Below are 13,478 nucleotides of genomic sequence, written 5' to 3'. Positions count from 1 at the left end.
CAAACAAACAAGTGTACCTTCTGGATATTTTGCATGGCATGCTGAAAGAACATTCATGTGCTTTTTGCATGCGTTAGCTCTTTAATAAAGAATTTTACAGACACATTTGTTAGCAATTCTGTAACTGACACTTGAAATAAATGCAAAGCAGTGAATTTTATGTATTTATTGTATGTATCTTTTATGTGCCTGCCTTATGGCAGACCAGAGCATCCTGCACAACCATAGAAGTTTAACATGGCCATCACAGATTTGGTATATGTGTACCTGGTTAGCACTGAGAGAAGTTTGGAGTCGTGCTACCTGCACCCGTATTTTTGTACATGCTGCATCAAGCTGCAATAGGCTTTTTTCTTTACAGGAACTGTAAAATGTACACTCCTCAGGGTTATAAATTCTTGCTAAGGTGAGGGCTAACATAAATTTTTGCCAGCCCTCACATTAATGTGAATATTCATTGGAGGGGTGAACCTTCCAAGTAAGCACCAAGGGAATAAACTGGTATATACATAAATCAGTGAAGTTGCTAAGTAATCAACACTTTGGAAATTGATTAAACACACATGCAAATAAATTATACACATATAACAGTGTAATATAGACAACAAAGGAAAGGCTTTCCAAAAATTAGAACAGCACCATGTTACTGCCAGCCACCATTTCCAACAGTTACACAGCATATGGTATTTCTAGCAGAAATATGATCATACTGATTGGATTGAAGAAGACTGATCTGGATGATGACACACACAGTTTCCACTTTGCAGATGCTGGATGAATGCTTGAAACCAGAATACTCTGAGGAAATAACAATCAAAGTGTGGCAAGGTCATGAATGACAGCTGCGTCTAATAATAAAGCTTTTCAATCAGTAAATTAAGTAATTACACTAATTATCCTAAGAACTTGATAACAAAAATTGCCATGCATAACACTGGTAGGTTTGAACTGTTTTTGACTGACAACTTCAAGGATGGTCCACCTACAATATAAGCTCATGGCATTAAAAGAAATGCACATCCAAAAACTGTGTTTCCTTTCTATGCTTACTCACACTTCCCATTTTCATCTCAAATTAGGTCACTCCTAAGCAAAGCCAAGCTGCACATCTATTCCTTCAACCCATGGGGAAATCTCTTTTTGGTATGGGAAACCATATATTCACAGTAACGCAGCTGGACAACAAACTAAACTCCAATTCCAGCATTCCTTGCCTCTACTACCTATAAATGAAGAGCTGAAATATGAATGGGACAGAGCCCAGAAAAACTCAGCTTAGCCACTGTTGCTGGTAACTGTTGAAGCAAACAGCTTGCTCGATGTCACATAAAAACCTGATTTGGAACACCTCCAAAGTCTCCTCATTGAGTTTCAGGATAAAGGCATGGTTTCTTGTTGACAGAATACAGTCATATCAAGAACTCCAAAGCTATTCAGTTACGAATGTGGATTAATGGTCTCAGAGGATGCACTAAAAAACAGAGCGCAGGAAAGTGAATAGACATACAAAGGGAAATCCCAACATGATCACAACTCAGTTGACTTTTTGCAAGACTTTCAAGATGTATGCTAGCTCAGCATTTGTTCCAGCATCTAGTGAAAATTACAATTAAAAAAATATTAGGTATACAATATTACTGCTTCTTTCATTTCACAACAATTCTGTTTACACTCTAATAAGGAAAAAGATCCTACTATCTATACGATCATTATTTCTTAGGTAATGACAAATCCACATTCTTATCATTAATATTAACTAGATTATTTCATGCTATTTTACTAGTTCTCTGATGGAATTGTCCTTCCACACAATGGGACTTTCACCTGCCGAAGTAGAGGAGAGTTTCCTCTGGAGATGTAACAGCTTGATCCAAACAAACACTGTGACAGGGAATCCACTGCAGAAGGGCAAGCAGAAGAGTCTTAAGGGTTGCCCAGCTAAGAGCTACGTAGAAGAGCAGGTAAAGAAAATAGTTAAAACCAAGGTCCATAAGGCTTTCACTCTGTTTACTCCACCGTACCCAGCTTTTCACCTCTGAAAGACAAATAGCATTACTTGTTGTTGATGTTTTCCAAGCACTTCAGTGGACTTAGAAGAGCCGCAGGAAATTAGGTTTGTGTTGCAAATGCACTTGGAATGCAGAAGAGACGGAATCGGTGCCACTGCAACCAGCCCCAAGGGTGTCTGCTTGCTGCAGCCCCACTCAACATGCTGTGGGAGAAGTCTGGACTATGTTCCAAGTGTACACCCACACCAAGATACCTTGCCCATCTTAAGCCACCTCTTGCCTTGTATTACAGAAGATAAATTTTCAATAGGCTGAAAGCCACCAAAAAAAAAAAAAATCAAACCTTAAATACAACTGCCTGTGCTGTACTATACTTCGTTACATCCCCTTTTGAAAAGTACATTCAAGTTTCATAGTGCTCGTCGAATACATCTGTTTACTGGCAGTCATTTTCCTCATCCTTAATTTTAGCCAGAGCTGATCCTCACAGCCAGTGAATGAGCTGTTGGTAACAGAAAGTTTGTTGGAAATCGTAACTGTAAGCAATCGGTCATTTACTTTTGACCATGCTGTCTACTGCTGCACTTCACACCATTTTATTCAAGTGACATTTATTCCACCCGTAGTCCTTGAGGCTTTCAGAGTCAGATCTTGGATTTGAAAATATATATTTCCAGATTTATGGAATTTACTGTTGAGGAGTGATGAATGGTAAGATTCTGGCTGTTGTTTCTGACAGTCTTCATTATTCAAATCTTTACCAAGTGAAAAACGACGGGAAAGAGCCAAAGAAACATCCATACTGCTCAGGTATGAGAGCTTCTTAGTGCCTTGGATTACTTTCAGAAACAGAAAACTACGGACTTCTTCCATCAACCCCTTCCCAGACTGGAACGAAACTGTAGTAAAGTTTCTATGTTATTTTTAAATTTTGGCTGAAGCAAGTGAGATGTAATAGGGAGGACGCTACGTTGGAAAGTCTTATGTCACTGTGAATTTTGGCACATATAGCATCTACCAACTTAAGAGTAGAAGCACACCACTGAATTAAAAAATGGTCTTCTATGTTTTTTTTTTAATGTATTTTTCCAAAAGACAGTAATAGGATTATTATTGTCTGATAATATCTTGGTTTTCATTAATTCTTCTCTGTATTAATCAAAGGCTGTAGAATCAGGCACACGGACATCTATGAAATCTGATCGCTTTAAGTAGAACATCGCTTTTTCTAAAAACTGGGATGGCAACATCAACTAAAGGATCCATCAAATAAGTCCTCCTGACATAAATCTTTACTGCTTTCAAAGGTATTCAATCTTTTTCATGTTGGCTTTAGAGAGCACAGCAAGCCACTTGGCTAGACATCAGTCCTCTGGAAAACTTGTAACTCATCGGTTCAGCTCTCATCAGAAAAAAATAGGAAGAAAAATTCTTGGAGGAATTCATTCTTTTATTTAGTCTTTGCCTAAGACTAAACTTAGTTGGCACAACACTGGCATTCGAGAGATTTTTAAATTTTGTTTTACAATAAATATATTTATAAGGCTGCTTAAGTCAAGGACTGCTCTCAGTTACATTTACAGATCTCACCCTTAGGCTTGTGTAGAAGCGTAAGCTGATTCACTAACACAATGGCTGAGTGGTTAAGGGTTTGAAAACCAATGGTGTCTCCCCATACAGGTTCATACTCTGCTTGACTTGTCCTCTTCTTCCTCCTTCCCCTTCTTAGTAGGAGTTTCCTCCCTTACTAAACAAGCGGACATCCATATCATTTCCTCTTGCGTACAGCAGTGACAGATACTGGCATGGGTTGGTTCTCAGGTTCAGATGCAGGGCCCGTTCCTGGGACTGGAGCAGCGTAGAGTGTGGCTCAACAGGCCAAGCCCCTTTGCTTTGCAGTGATTTGGGCCTCTCAGGAATTACCAGGGTGATGGCATACCTTTTTCAAACAGTTTACCAGTTATTTGAGATCCTGCACTTGTTCAGGGGCAAAGTTCCTAAGCACTGGATGTGCCCACTGTTCTAGGGGCATGCCAGTGTCCTCCCACACTCACTGCTACTCACAACTATCCAGCCTCCAGGGAGATCTCTGGGTGGTATTCTTAAATAGCTGTTTAACTTTAAACAAAACCTGAAATGTGTTCAGGAGGTGCAGCAATAGGAACATGATGGTTTGAACATCCCAAGGATATTCAAAATCTTCAAGGGGTATTTTTACTAGCCCGGAGGAGAAAGGGAAGGTGAAAAAATGAGGGAAAGGGTCCTCCTTTTTCTTCCCCACCAGATTGGCAACCTGAGAAGAAAAGGTGGAGTTTGTAATTATAGTTTCCAAGACACGGTTCCTAAAGTACGAAGGTGACAGCAATGCTGAGTACAAATACCAGATTAGTCTAACGACTGGCAATTTGATCATATCATAAACCAGTGTTTCACAGTACAGCAAAATGATAACCTTAATCCAGCCTCCAGAAACAGCACAACAGGACCATACAGAGCATGTAAGGGGTTCTATAACACAACTCTGAGAACAAGCACAAGAGCTCTGAGCACAGAAAAAGAAAATCAACATTGTGATCAGCAGCTACTGAAGTAATGGAATGAATCATAGAATTGTTGGAGCTGGAAGGGAGCCTTAAAGGCCATCTAGTCCAACTCCCCTGCAATGAATAGGAATACCTACAGCTCCATCAGGGTGCCCAGAGCCCCATCCAGCCTGACCTTGAGTGTCTCCAGGCATGGGGCATCCATCACCTCTCTGGGCAACCTGTGCCAGCGCCTCACTACCATTACTGGAAAAAACTTTTTTCTTAGATCCAATTGAAATCTCCCCTCCTCTAGTTTGAATCCACTTCCCCTTGTCCAGTCACAACAGACCCTGCTAAAGAGTCTGTCCCCTTCTTTCTTAAAGCTATCTCTTTAGATACTGAAAGGTTGTATCATGTCTCCTCAGAGGCTTCTCTTCGCCATGCTGAACAAATTCAGCTCTCTCAGTTTGTCCTTCGAGCACCAAAAGGACTGTTATGGTTTAACCCATGAGGCAGCTCAGCATCAAACAGCCATTTGCTCCCTTCACTCCCTAATAGGATGAGGGAGAAAACTGGAAATGGGTAAAAACTGGGTGCTGAGATACAGTTTAATTGGGAAAAAATATATATAATAATAATGGTAAAAGAGTATATACAGCAAGTGATGAACAGTGCAATTGCTCACCACCCACTTACCAATGCCCAGTCAGTCCCCAAGCAATGGCAGCCCCTGTGGCCAACTGCCCCTGTTTCATTGCTCAGCATGATACCTTATGTTGTGGGGTATCCCTTTGGCCATTTTAGGTCAGCAGTCCTGGTTCTGTTCCCTCCCAGCTCCTTGAGCACCCCCGGTTTCCCACTGGCAGGGCAGCACAAGATGCTGAGAAGTCCTTAGCTCTGTGAAGCACTGCTCAGCAGCAACTAGAACATCAATACATTACCACTATTGTTCTCATCCTTGATCCAAAACACAACATCATATCTTAGCTGAAATCAGGATGCACATAAAAGGGATGAGGAAGGGCATACACAGATGTTAGAACTGAAAACTTGTCAAAGTTTTGCAAAACCTTCACACTGAGCAAACAAGACTTAAATGTGATGGAGAGGGTAAGAGGGAAGGACAAAGACTTTTCTAAAGCTGGAATATTCAAACCACTGAACAACGTAAGCAGACTGTAAGGAATCAAGTGAGGGCCAGGAACGTCAAAGAAGTGATTGCTCAGCTCATGCTTTTAATTTCCCTACTTTTGGGAAATGGAACTTGAAAGTTTCCTACATATTAAGTGGGGGACAGAAATGAAGCAGTCCTTTCTGTTAGTTCATAGACCCTCCTTCCCCACTCTCCATCCCATACCCTATTGGCTTGCACAACAGCATCACCTCCAAAAAAGTCTAACAAAGAAATGATGCTGATTTCATCCTAAGCTTTACGTAGCAGGTCTCTTGGATCTTTCCACTAAAGCTGTTAAAACCTCTCTTGGAAGCTACAGAGCACAGCATTTGGTAAAGGCAGGTTGGTTTTGGTTGTTGTTGTTGGGTTGGTTGGGTTTTTTTTTTCCTTTTAAACAAGCACAGACTGTTTTAATCAACAGCTCAATGGCCAAACATGCAGTTTGTATCAAAGAAATAAAGCTCATCATTTTTGACAGACAGATACTCTGAAGCAACCCATCTTCCAGAGCCCTACTACAACTCTGGTAATGAATACGACGTCAGTACTCTGTGAAGCACAGGGAATTACAGTCACTTTGGTACCTCTGTCTTTATATGGGGTAAATATTTTGGGCTCCTCTGTTAAGTCATTCTAGTAAATGAGGTTATGCCAGAACAATGTTTTCAGCCTCTTTTAGCACTGCACCTCCGGAGGGTACAATGCCTATGGAGTCTATGGAGCATGGTAGAAAGGAGAAGACACTGTTCCAAGGACAAGCTCCTTGAACTTACACTAGCACTATTTCTGTTTTCAGCCCTCACGTGTCAGATCAGAAAACTTGCTTTGCACAAATACACTCCACGGGGACTATTTTGCTGTTACCATTTCTGCAACAAAGTGATCAGCCTTCCTTACAAATAAACCACCCTAACCACAATGCTAACTTGCTGAAAGATAGATAAGAAAAAAATGCACTTCTAAATTCAAGTTATATGAGTACTTGGACTGTGCTGTGCATACGCAATGAAGAAACAAAGTCCCCTAGTCTTCAAAACCTGATGTATTATGGTGTATTATCAGAAACCCATTCAGTCAACTTACAGCCATAATTCATTTGGTGCAAAAGAAACAAAGATACTCAAAATCTGGTTGCAAAGTCAGAAAATAGATGTGGAATTTGGCAACAATCACTATCAGGCATTCCCGGAAGTCTAATAAATCCAGGAAAAGAGACATAGTAATTTATTTTCTGAAGAACATCAAAGAGATCTCCAAGAGAACCTTTAAAACACCAATGTGTCAGTAAAACGAGGTCGGTTTTGGTAACGCATGCACAGTAACGTTTCCATCAGCAGCACACTCTCATCACTCATTTTCCTGCCAGCTGTACTGTTTCTAAATGTCTCACAACTTGTCAAATGTGATAGCTTCTGACAAACTCACTGATGTATCTTTTAGGCCTTAAGTTTTCAATGACTCCTTTAAAGAACATCACAAATGAGAACAAACGTAATGTTTAAGCTGTGAGTGCCTGTTCTTTTTTGGCATCTAAGGCATCAAGTGAGGTACTCATGCAAGTCTCAGGAAATAAGAATGATGTGATAAATTCTAACCGTTTTCTCTGAATTTACTGGAGTTAAAAAGTACTTTAAGAAGTCTGGAGAACTCCACAGACTATGTCTTTTCAGCACGTTGCCTCATCTAGTGTAACTGACTTCCTACAGTTTTCCTTTAAAACAAACAAAAGTAAATCGTGTTACACACTACAGTTTTTCTCTGCAATATATTGAGAACGCAGTATTTCAGTAGCCAGCAGAATAGAACCTAGAATGGAAGTACAAAATGCACTAATTTAATAAGGTATTAGCTGAAAAACAGCTGGTACATCCAACAATAATGTGATTTCAGGGCTACAATGCTCATGCATAAAACAGAAAAGGCTGAGGCCTTCAGCTGCCAAATACACTTCTAAAATCTTGTGTTAGTTCCACTACCTGCAATGTACCTGCAATGAAACTGCCCTGAAGGTGATGTAAGATGCATGTGCAGCTGTGGTATATGAGGTGTTCAGCTCACAACTGGAGATGAATCCACGTGACTCACGAAGGCTAAAATGTTTTTTTGTTTTGTTTTGTTATTGATTTAATGGCAGCTACAAAGGATCCTTTATCCACCCAGAACAACAATAAATTTCAAAGATATTTTGGCACAAAAGAAATCAAAGACTCCCAATCGAGTCCTGCTGTTTAATTTACATAACCCTATCTTTTCACACAGCAAGCATAGACCCTTTCCAAACTACAGTTCCACCAGGAAGGTAGCACTGGAAAGAATAAAACCCCCATAAACATGAGCAGTTATCTGATAGACATGAAGCGATTCACTTGGCTCTTTTCTTGCTCACAAGATGAGAAGCACCTACCAGTACTCTGCAACAAACTGCTCTTTTCTAAATCAACCAGAGGCAGCAGTGTGTCCTGGCACCCAAGGGGCAAACACAGCACAGCCAGCCGGTCAAAGGAGGTGATGTTCCTGCTATAGTAGTGTTGGTGTGGCCTCGCACAGTGTATTGTGAGCAGTTTTGGGCTCCACAACACAAAAAGGACATTAAGGTCCATGGAGACATCCAAAGGAGGCACCAAAGCTGGTAACAGGGCTGAGGGCATGTTCTGTGAGGAGAGGCTGAGGGCACTGGGAAGAGGAGGCCGAGAGGTACCTCACTGCTCCCTGCAGCGCCCTGATGAAGGGAAGCAGAGGGAGGTGCCAGGCTCTGCTCCCAGGAGCTGACAGAGCTCAGGAACCAAGCAGCTTGCTGTGGGACAGCCTAACACTTAAACCTGCATGCCAAGGGTTGTAAACTTCGGTTTGGCCTTTACTGAAGCTGGTTCCACCATGTCTCCAGTGTAACTCCCACTCACCCAAAGCCAGCCCAGGCTTGCACAGCCACACTTTTAACTTGCGGAATGGCAGCCGTGACTGAGTTTACAAACACATTTTCAGCGTTTTCACATCAATCAATACAAGACAATCAGACAGTAAAAGCAACAAAGGTCAGCACTGCCACAAATACCAACAGTGAGTAACAAAACCAAAGCAAAAATCAGCGCAGACAGTACTCAAGGTCGCTTCCAGCACCCAGATCGCTCCTCACTCAGTGCAAACGACCCAAAATCCCCAACCAGCTCACAACACCGGCTGTGCCCCACAGACGCTTCTGAACCCCTCACCAAGCCCAGCAGCATCGTCCAGGGCGGCCACCCTCGGTTCTACCACACACCGCCATTCAAATCCTGCTGACGCGTCCATCAGAATTACTCACTTTTCTCCGAATGAAATGCGTTACTGACCTCTATCCCCGCTGACCAGCCCGGACCGCAGCCGCACCCCGCCGGCACCGCGGGACGGGCACCTGCCGGCAGGAGGGGTTCGCTCCGGGCCGGGCCACCACCCTCAGGGCAACGGGTGGGCGCCGTCCCCCGCGTCCCAACGGCCCCTCGCTGGCGGATGGGCTCTGTCCACGGTCAGGCTGGGCTGCAGAGGAGGGCGGAGGGGGCGGCGGTCAACCTCCTACCCCGCCGCTCACCCCACCCGCGCTCCGCGGGACCCTTCAGCCTCCACGGGAAGGCGGCGGGAGGGAGCGCAAGGAAAAAGCTCGGCGGGACAGCCACCCCCTGGAAAGCCGCGCGCCTCCTCCTCAGCCTGGCGGCACAGAGCAGCTCCCACCTTCGCAGCCGCCGCCGCCGCTCTGGCGCTCCCTCCTCGCCCCGCGCAGCCCTCCGCCCCGAGCCGAGCGCCGCTCACCTGGCCCCGGGGGACCGCTCCTCCCGTCCCGCGCGACGCCGCCGCCCGCTCGGCGCTCGGTGCAGGAGGTGCGGCCACCGCCACCGGCAGCTGGAGCAGCCCCGGTCCGCGACTGGGGGGCGGAGGCAGGCGAGGGAGGTGCTGCGTGAGGGCGGGAGGGAGCCGGGAGCCCCTCGGCAAGGCGGGTCCGGCGGCGGTGGCCCCGCGGGTGCGGGCGTTGGCTCCGGCCGAGTGCCGCGTGCGGCTGTGAGGCGCGCGGCTCGCAGTGTGAGGTGGAGCGGGCGGCGAGGGGAACAACGCAGTTCGGGGGAGATCCCGGAGCCGCGGGTGATCCCCGCGGCTCCGCGCAGCGAATTCAAGGCGGGACTTTCCTCTTGTTAACTTGTTTGGGATGAAGCACGTTGAGAAAAGGCAGCATTTCCAATGATTTCTTTTTCTTTTTCTTTTTTTTTTTCAGTTGCTTAACACACCGAAGTCTAAAGGAACTGCTTCTGAGGTTGGAAGGGGCTTCTAAAGACTGACTCCTCTGCCTGCCTTTTGGAGCAGGACAACTCCAGCACGTTGCCCCAGACTGTGCCCTCACAGTTCTGTGTCTGAGGATGCCGACTCCACACCACCTCTGGGCACCCCGTTCCAGTGTCCAACCACTCTCACTGTAAAACTCTGTTTTCATAGAATCATGGAATGGTTTGAGTTGGAAGGGACCCTTGAAAGCCATTTAGTCCAGCTTCCCTGCGATGAACAGGTACACCTACAGCCCCATCAGGTTGCTCAGAGCCCCATCCAGCCTGACCTTGAGTGTCTCCAAGGAAGGGTCATCCACCACCTCTCTGGGCAACCTGTGCCTGTGCCTCATCATCCTTATTGTAAAAACTTCTTCCTCATATGCAATGGAAATCTCCCCTCTTTTACTGGGAAATGGTGTACCCTTGTCTTATCACAACAGACTCTTGTAGAGAGAGTCTGTCCCCTTCTTTCTTAGAGCCCCCCTTTAGATACTGTTTTCTTATGTTAAGATGAAATTTCTTGTTTTTCAATTTGTGCCCATTGCCTCTAGCCCTGTCACCACCGAGAGAAGCCTGTCTCTCACTACATATTTTTAAGAAAGGCTGGAGCTTTAGGCAACAAGATGTTTTCTTTGGTGTCACTTAGGATAGGAAAGGGACAGAGACTATAAACTCTACAGATAGCAGATCCTCCTAAGGATGCAGTGTGTGATGAGTCCATGTGAGGAGTAGGATTTCATAAAGAAATACTTAACAAAGAACTGCTGAGGTTAGATGAAAAGGCTTGTTTCATTTTGCTTGGATCTAGAGTGTTCTTTGGATGCTTTGGAGCCAGTATCTAATGGAAGACAAGGGCAGGGCTTTGGCAGCTCTTCAGAAAGGATAAAACAGGAGGCACATATCTTTCTCTGCCTTGGATAGTGGGATATCTTCCTTGAATGTTGAAGTACCATAGATTGTACTCCCCTTACACTTCTATGTGGACATGGTGGTGATAGGTTGACAGTTTGACTTGCTAATCTTAGAGGTCTTTTCCATCTTTAGTGATTTTGTGATTGTATGATTCTCTTCCTAGCTTGTACCGCTTTATGAAGTGACTGAGGATTATGTCTCCCTTATTTCTGAGGTAGACTTCCAAAGTCAATAAAAAAGAGGAGAAAATTGTCCCGAAGTTACTGCTAGGGGTGTGATGTGTGAAAATATTGTTTGTCTGCGGAAAGCACAGCCTAGTGGTTCTACATCAGTGCTCTTCTGACACATCCACAAACAGTCTGCTCTACACAGGTTAGTGATGTTTCAACAGAAAGGCTGAATGGTTGAATGAGCACAGAAACTGAAGCCCAACTCACCCTCAAGGCACTTTACGCATTGGCAGGGCAGGTTTAGTAAGCTCACTGTATTGCCTGTTCTGTGAATAATTACCTGTGTACAGATAAATGGAAGCCTGCCTCTGTCCTACTCCCTTGACAAGTGGCACGTTCTTTTAAATAAAAATCAACCAGTTGATGAATTTTTAAGCACTGACATGCAAATGCAGGCAGAGTTTCCTCAAAATATATGTTTATTTAGCAGGAGGAAATATTGTGACTTATAAAGGGCAAAAGCCCTACTTAATTTTTATCTGAAATTTCTTATTTAAACTACATATTACATAAGAGTGGGTAGTGTCCAGTAACATACCTGCAGAGAAACCAAACAGAATTAGTTGGTAATGACCTAGGAACCAAGAACAAGTAACAAAGTTAATTCCCGAAGTGCTTTTTTATCACTCTGCTTAACTGGAAAAAGTCCCTGAAATCTATATACATTTACATAGGTACCAGTTTTCCATCTCTATAGTTTTGGGACTATGCTGGATCTGGCCAGTATCACACACAAGCCAAAGGCAAACTCCTGTGCACTTCCTAAGTAAGAGTAGATTGCGGCAGGTCTGAGACACCAGCACAGATAACTGAATGATGAAAAACTTTTTGTTCCCGTTAGTTTGTCATGACTGTGCCAAAACAAAACAAAAAAAAACCCTCTCTTCATTCAGGTTGCTTAATGCCTCCTTTATTATAGGCTTGTGCAACAGTGTACATTGGCTTAGTAGGAACAGCAAGTGACATGTACAGGTTTGAGAGAATGATAGTCCCTTGAAGGGAAGCAAGCAAATCTTTTGTCTCCAAGCAAAACGATCACATTAATTATGTCTTGAACAGGGCTGAGTAAAGCTCCTGGAGCTGAGAGACTCTCCAGAAGTCTGCTGATCAAAAGGTAACTAACGTGAAAATGGAGATAGGGATACAATAAACTGGTAGTGGTATGAGTTTGTCTGCGTATCCTTGTTTGGACTTGTAATAAAATGCTGGATTTCAAGCTTCTGACAGTTCAAGCATTTTATTTATTTTATTTCTTCCAGTTAAGAGGATTGAATGTAGAAACCTCAACAGTGACTCCAACAAACTAAGTGGCTAAATTCCCATTATATTCAGCCTGACCAGAGTCTCATATCATGCCTTCTAGTTGATTTGGGATGCTTTGTTTTGCTTTGTTTAAAAAAAAACCTTCTCTGTCTCTATTTATGTGTGCGTATATACGTTTCCTAGTAACATCAGCCATTACTGTAACACATCATACTGAAGCATTCTCTTCATGGCTATGATTTGTGTAACCAAATGGGACTTGTTCTAGTGATGTAATTCATGTCTCAGACTGTAGAAACAAAAGCAAATAGTTGCCAGTTTGAAAGAGAGGGGAGAGATGGTGGGAGAGGTGATCTCTGTTTCCCTTTTCAATTTTGCTGTGAATGTAGGATTCTTGAAGAGTAAGTGCTTGAATGCTTGAAGGAACAGAGTTGTGCTTGCTTCTCCCTGCTTCTCCCCTGTTCCTAATGTTTGGGATTGGAGGTTGTTTTGCCCTGTGATATAGTCAACTCCAGGGAATTTAAGCAGATATTTTTTTAAAAAAAGAACTTAGTGTAAAGTTGGGGGAATGACTGCTTCAGTTAATCCCACTGAGGTAACACTGTTCATGTCAAATCTACTCAATTTAAAAACTAAACAAAAAGACCTCCTGATAATTTCATGGCTCTGGATTTTTTTGTTTTTGCAATTTTTTCTTCTTCTTCTTTGACAGAGGTTTATATGAACACCACGGATTGATCAGAGGTACAAAGAAATGGCTGAAGTGTGCGGACTTCTCTGTTTAAAGGATAAATGTAGAAAAAAAAAATCACTCATTCTTTTTTCTATAGTCTCACATACCATTTTTAGTGGTCACACAGATTACAGAATATCAGGTTAAAAAAAAAAAAAAGGTATTTTTTAAACTAATGGTAACCCTGAAGATTAAATACAATCATCTACCAGTCTTTCAGTCCATTTTCTGCTTTCCGCGTTGCAAAGATAGAAACAAGTTTTAGGATAAGGAAGTGATATGGACTAACTGTGATGCTAAAAGGAGCTGTACATATCGTGGGGGGAGGATCTTAAGTCTAATC

General features: G+C 43.4%; 1 protein-coding gene across 1 annotated transcript in view; it reads right to left on the bottom strand.

Moving 5' to 3' along the window:
* Window positions 1-9,605, bottom strand: part of ADGRG2 (adhesion G protein-coupled receptor G2) — a 53,581-nt gene extending 43,976 nt beyond the window's left edge. Inside the window, exon 1 of the mRNA XM_025146580.3 lies at window positions 9,492-9,605. The gene's annotated coding sequence lies outside the window, so the exon portion shown is untranslated. The remainder of the gene's footprint in view (window positions 1-9,491) is intronic.
* Window positions 9,606-13,478: the final 3,873 nt, after the last annotated feature.

This window comes from Gallus gallus, chromosome 1 (assembly GCF_016699485.2).
Source record: "Gallus gallus isolate bGalGal1 chromosome 1, bGalGal1.mat.broiler.GRCg7b, whole genome shotgun sequence".
NCBI classification, from domain to species: Eukaryota; Metazoa; Chordata; class Aves; order Galliformes; family Phasianidae; genus Gallus; species Gallus gallus.
The sequence above is the reverse complement of the archived record's forward strand: the minus strand, read 5'-3'. Positions and strand labels throughout refer to the sequence as shown.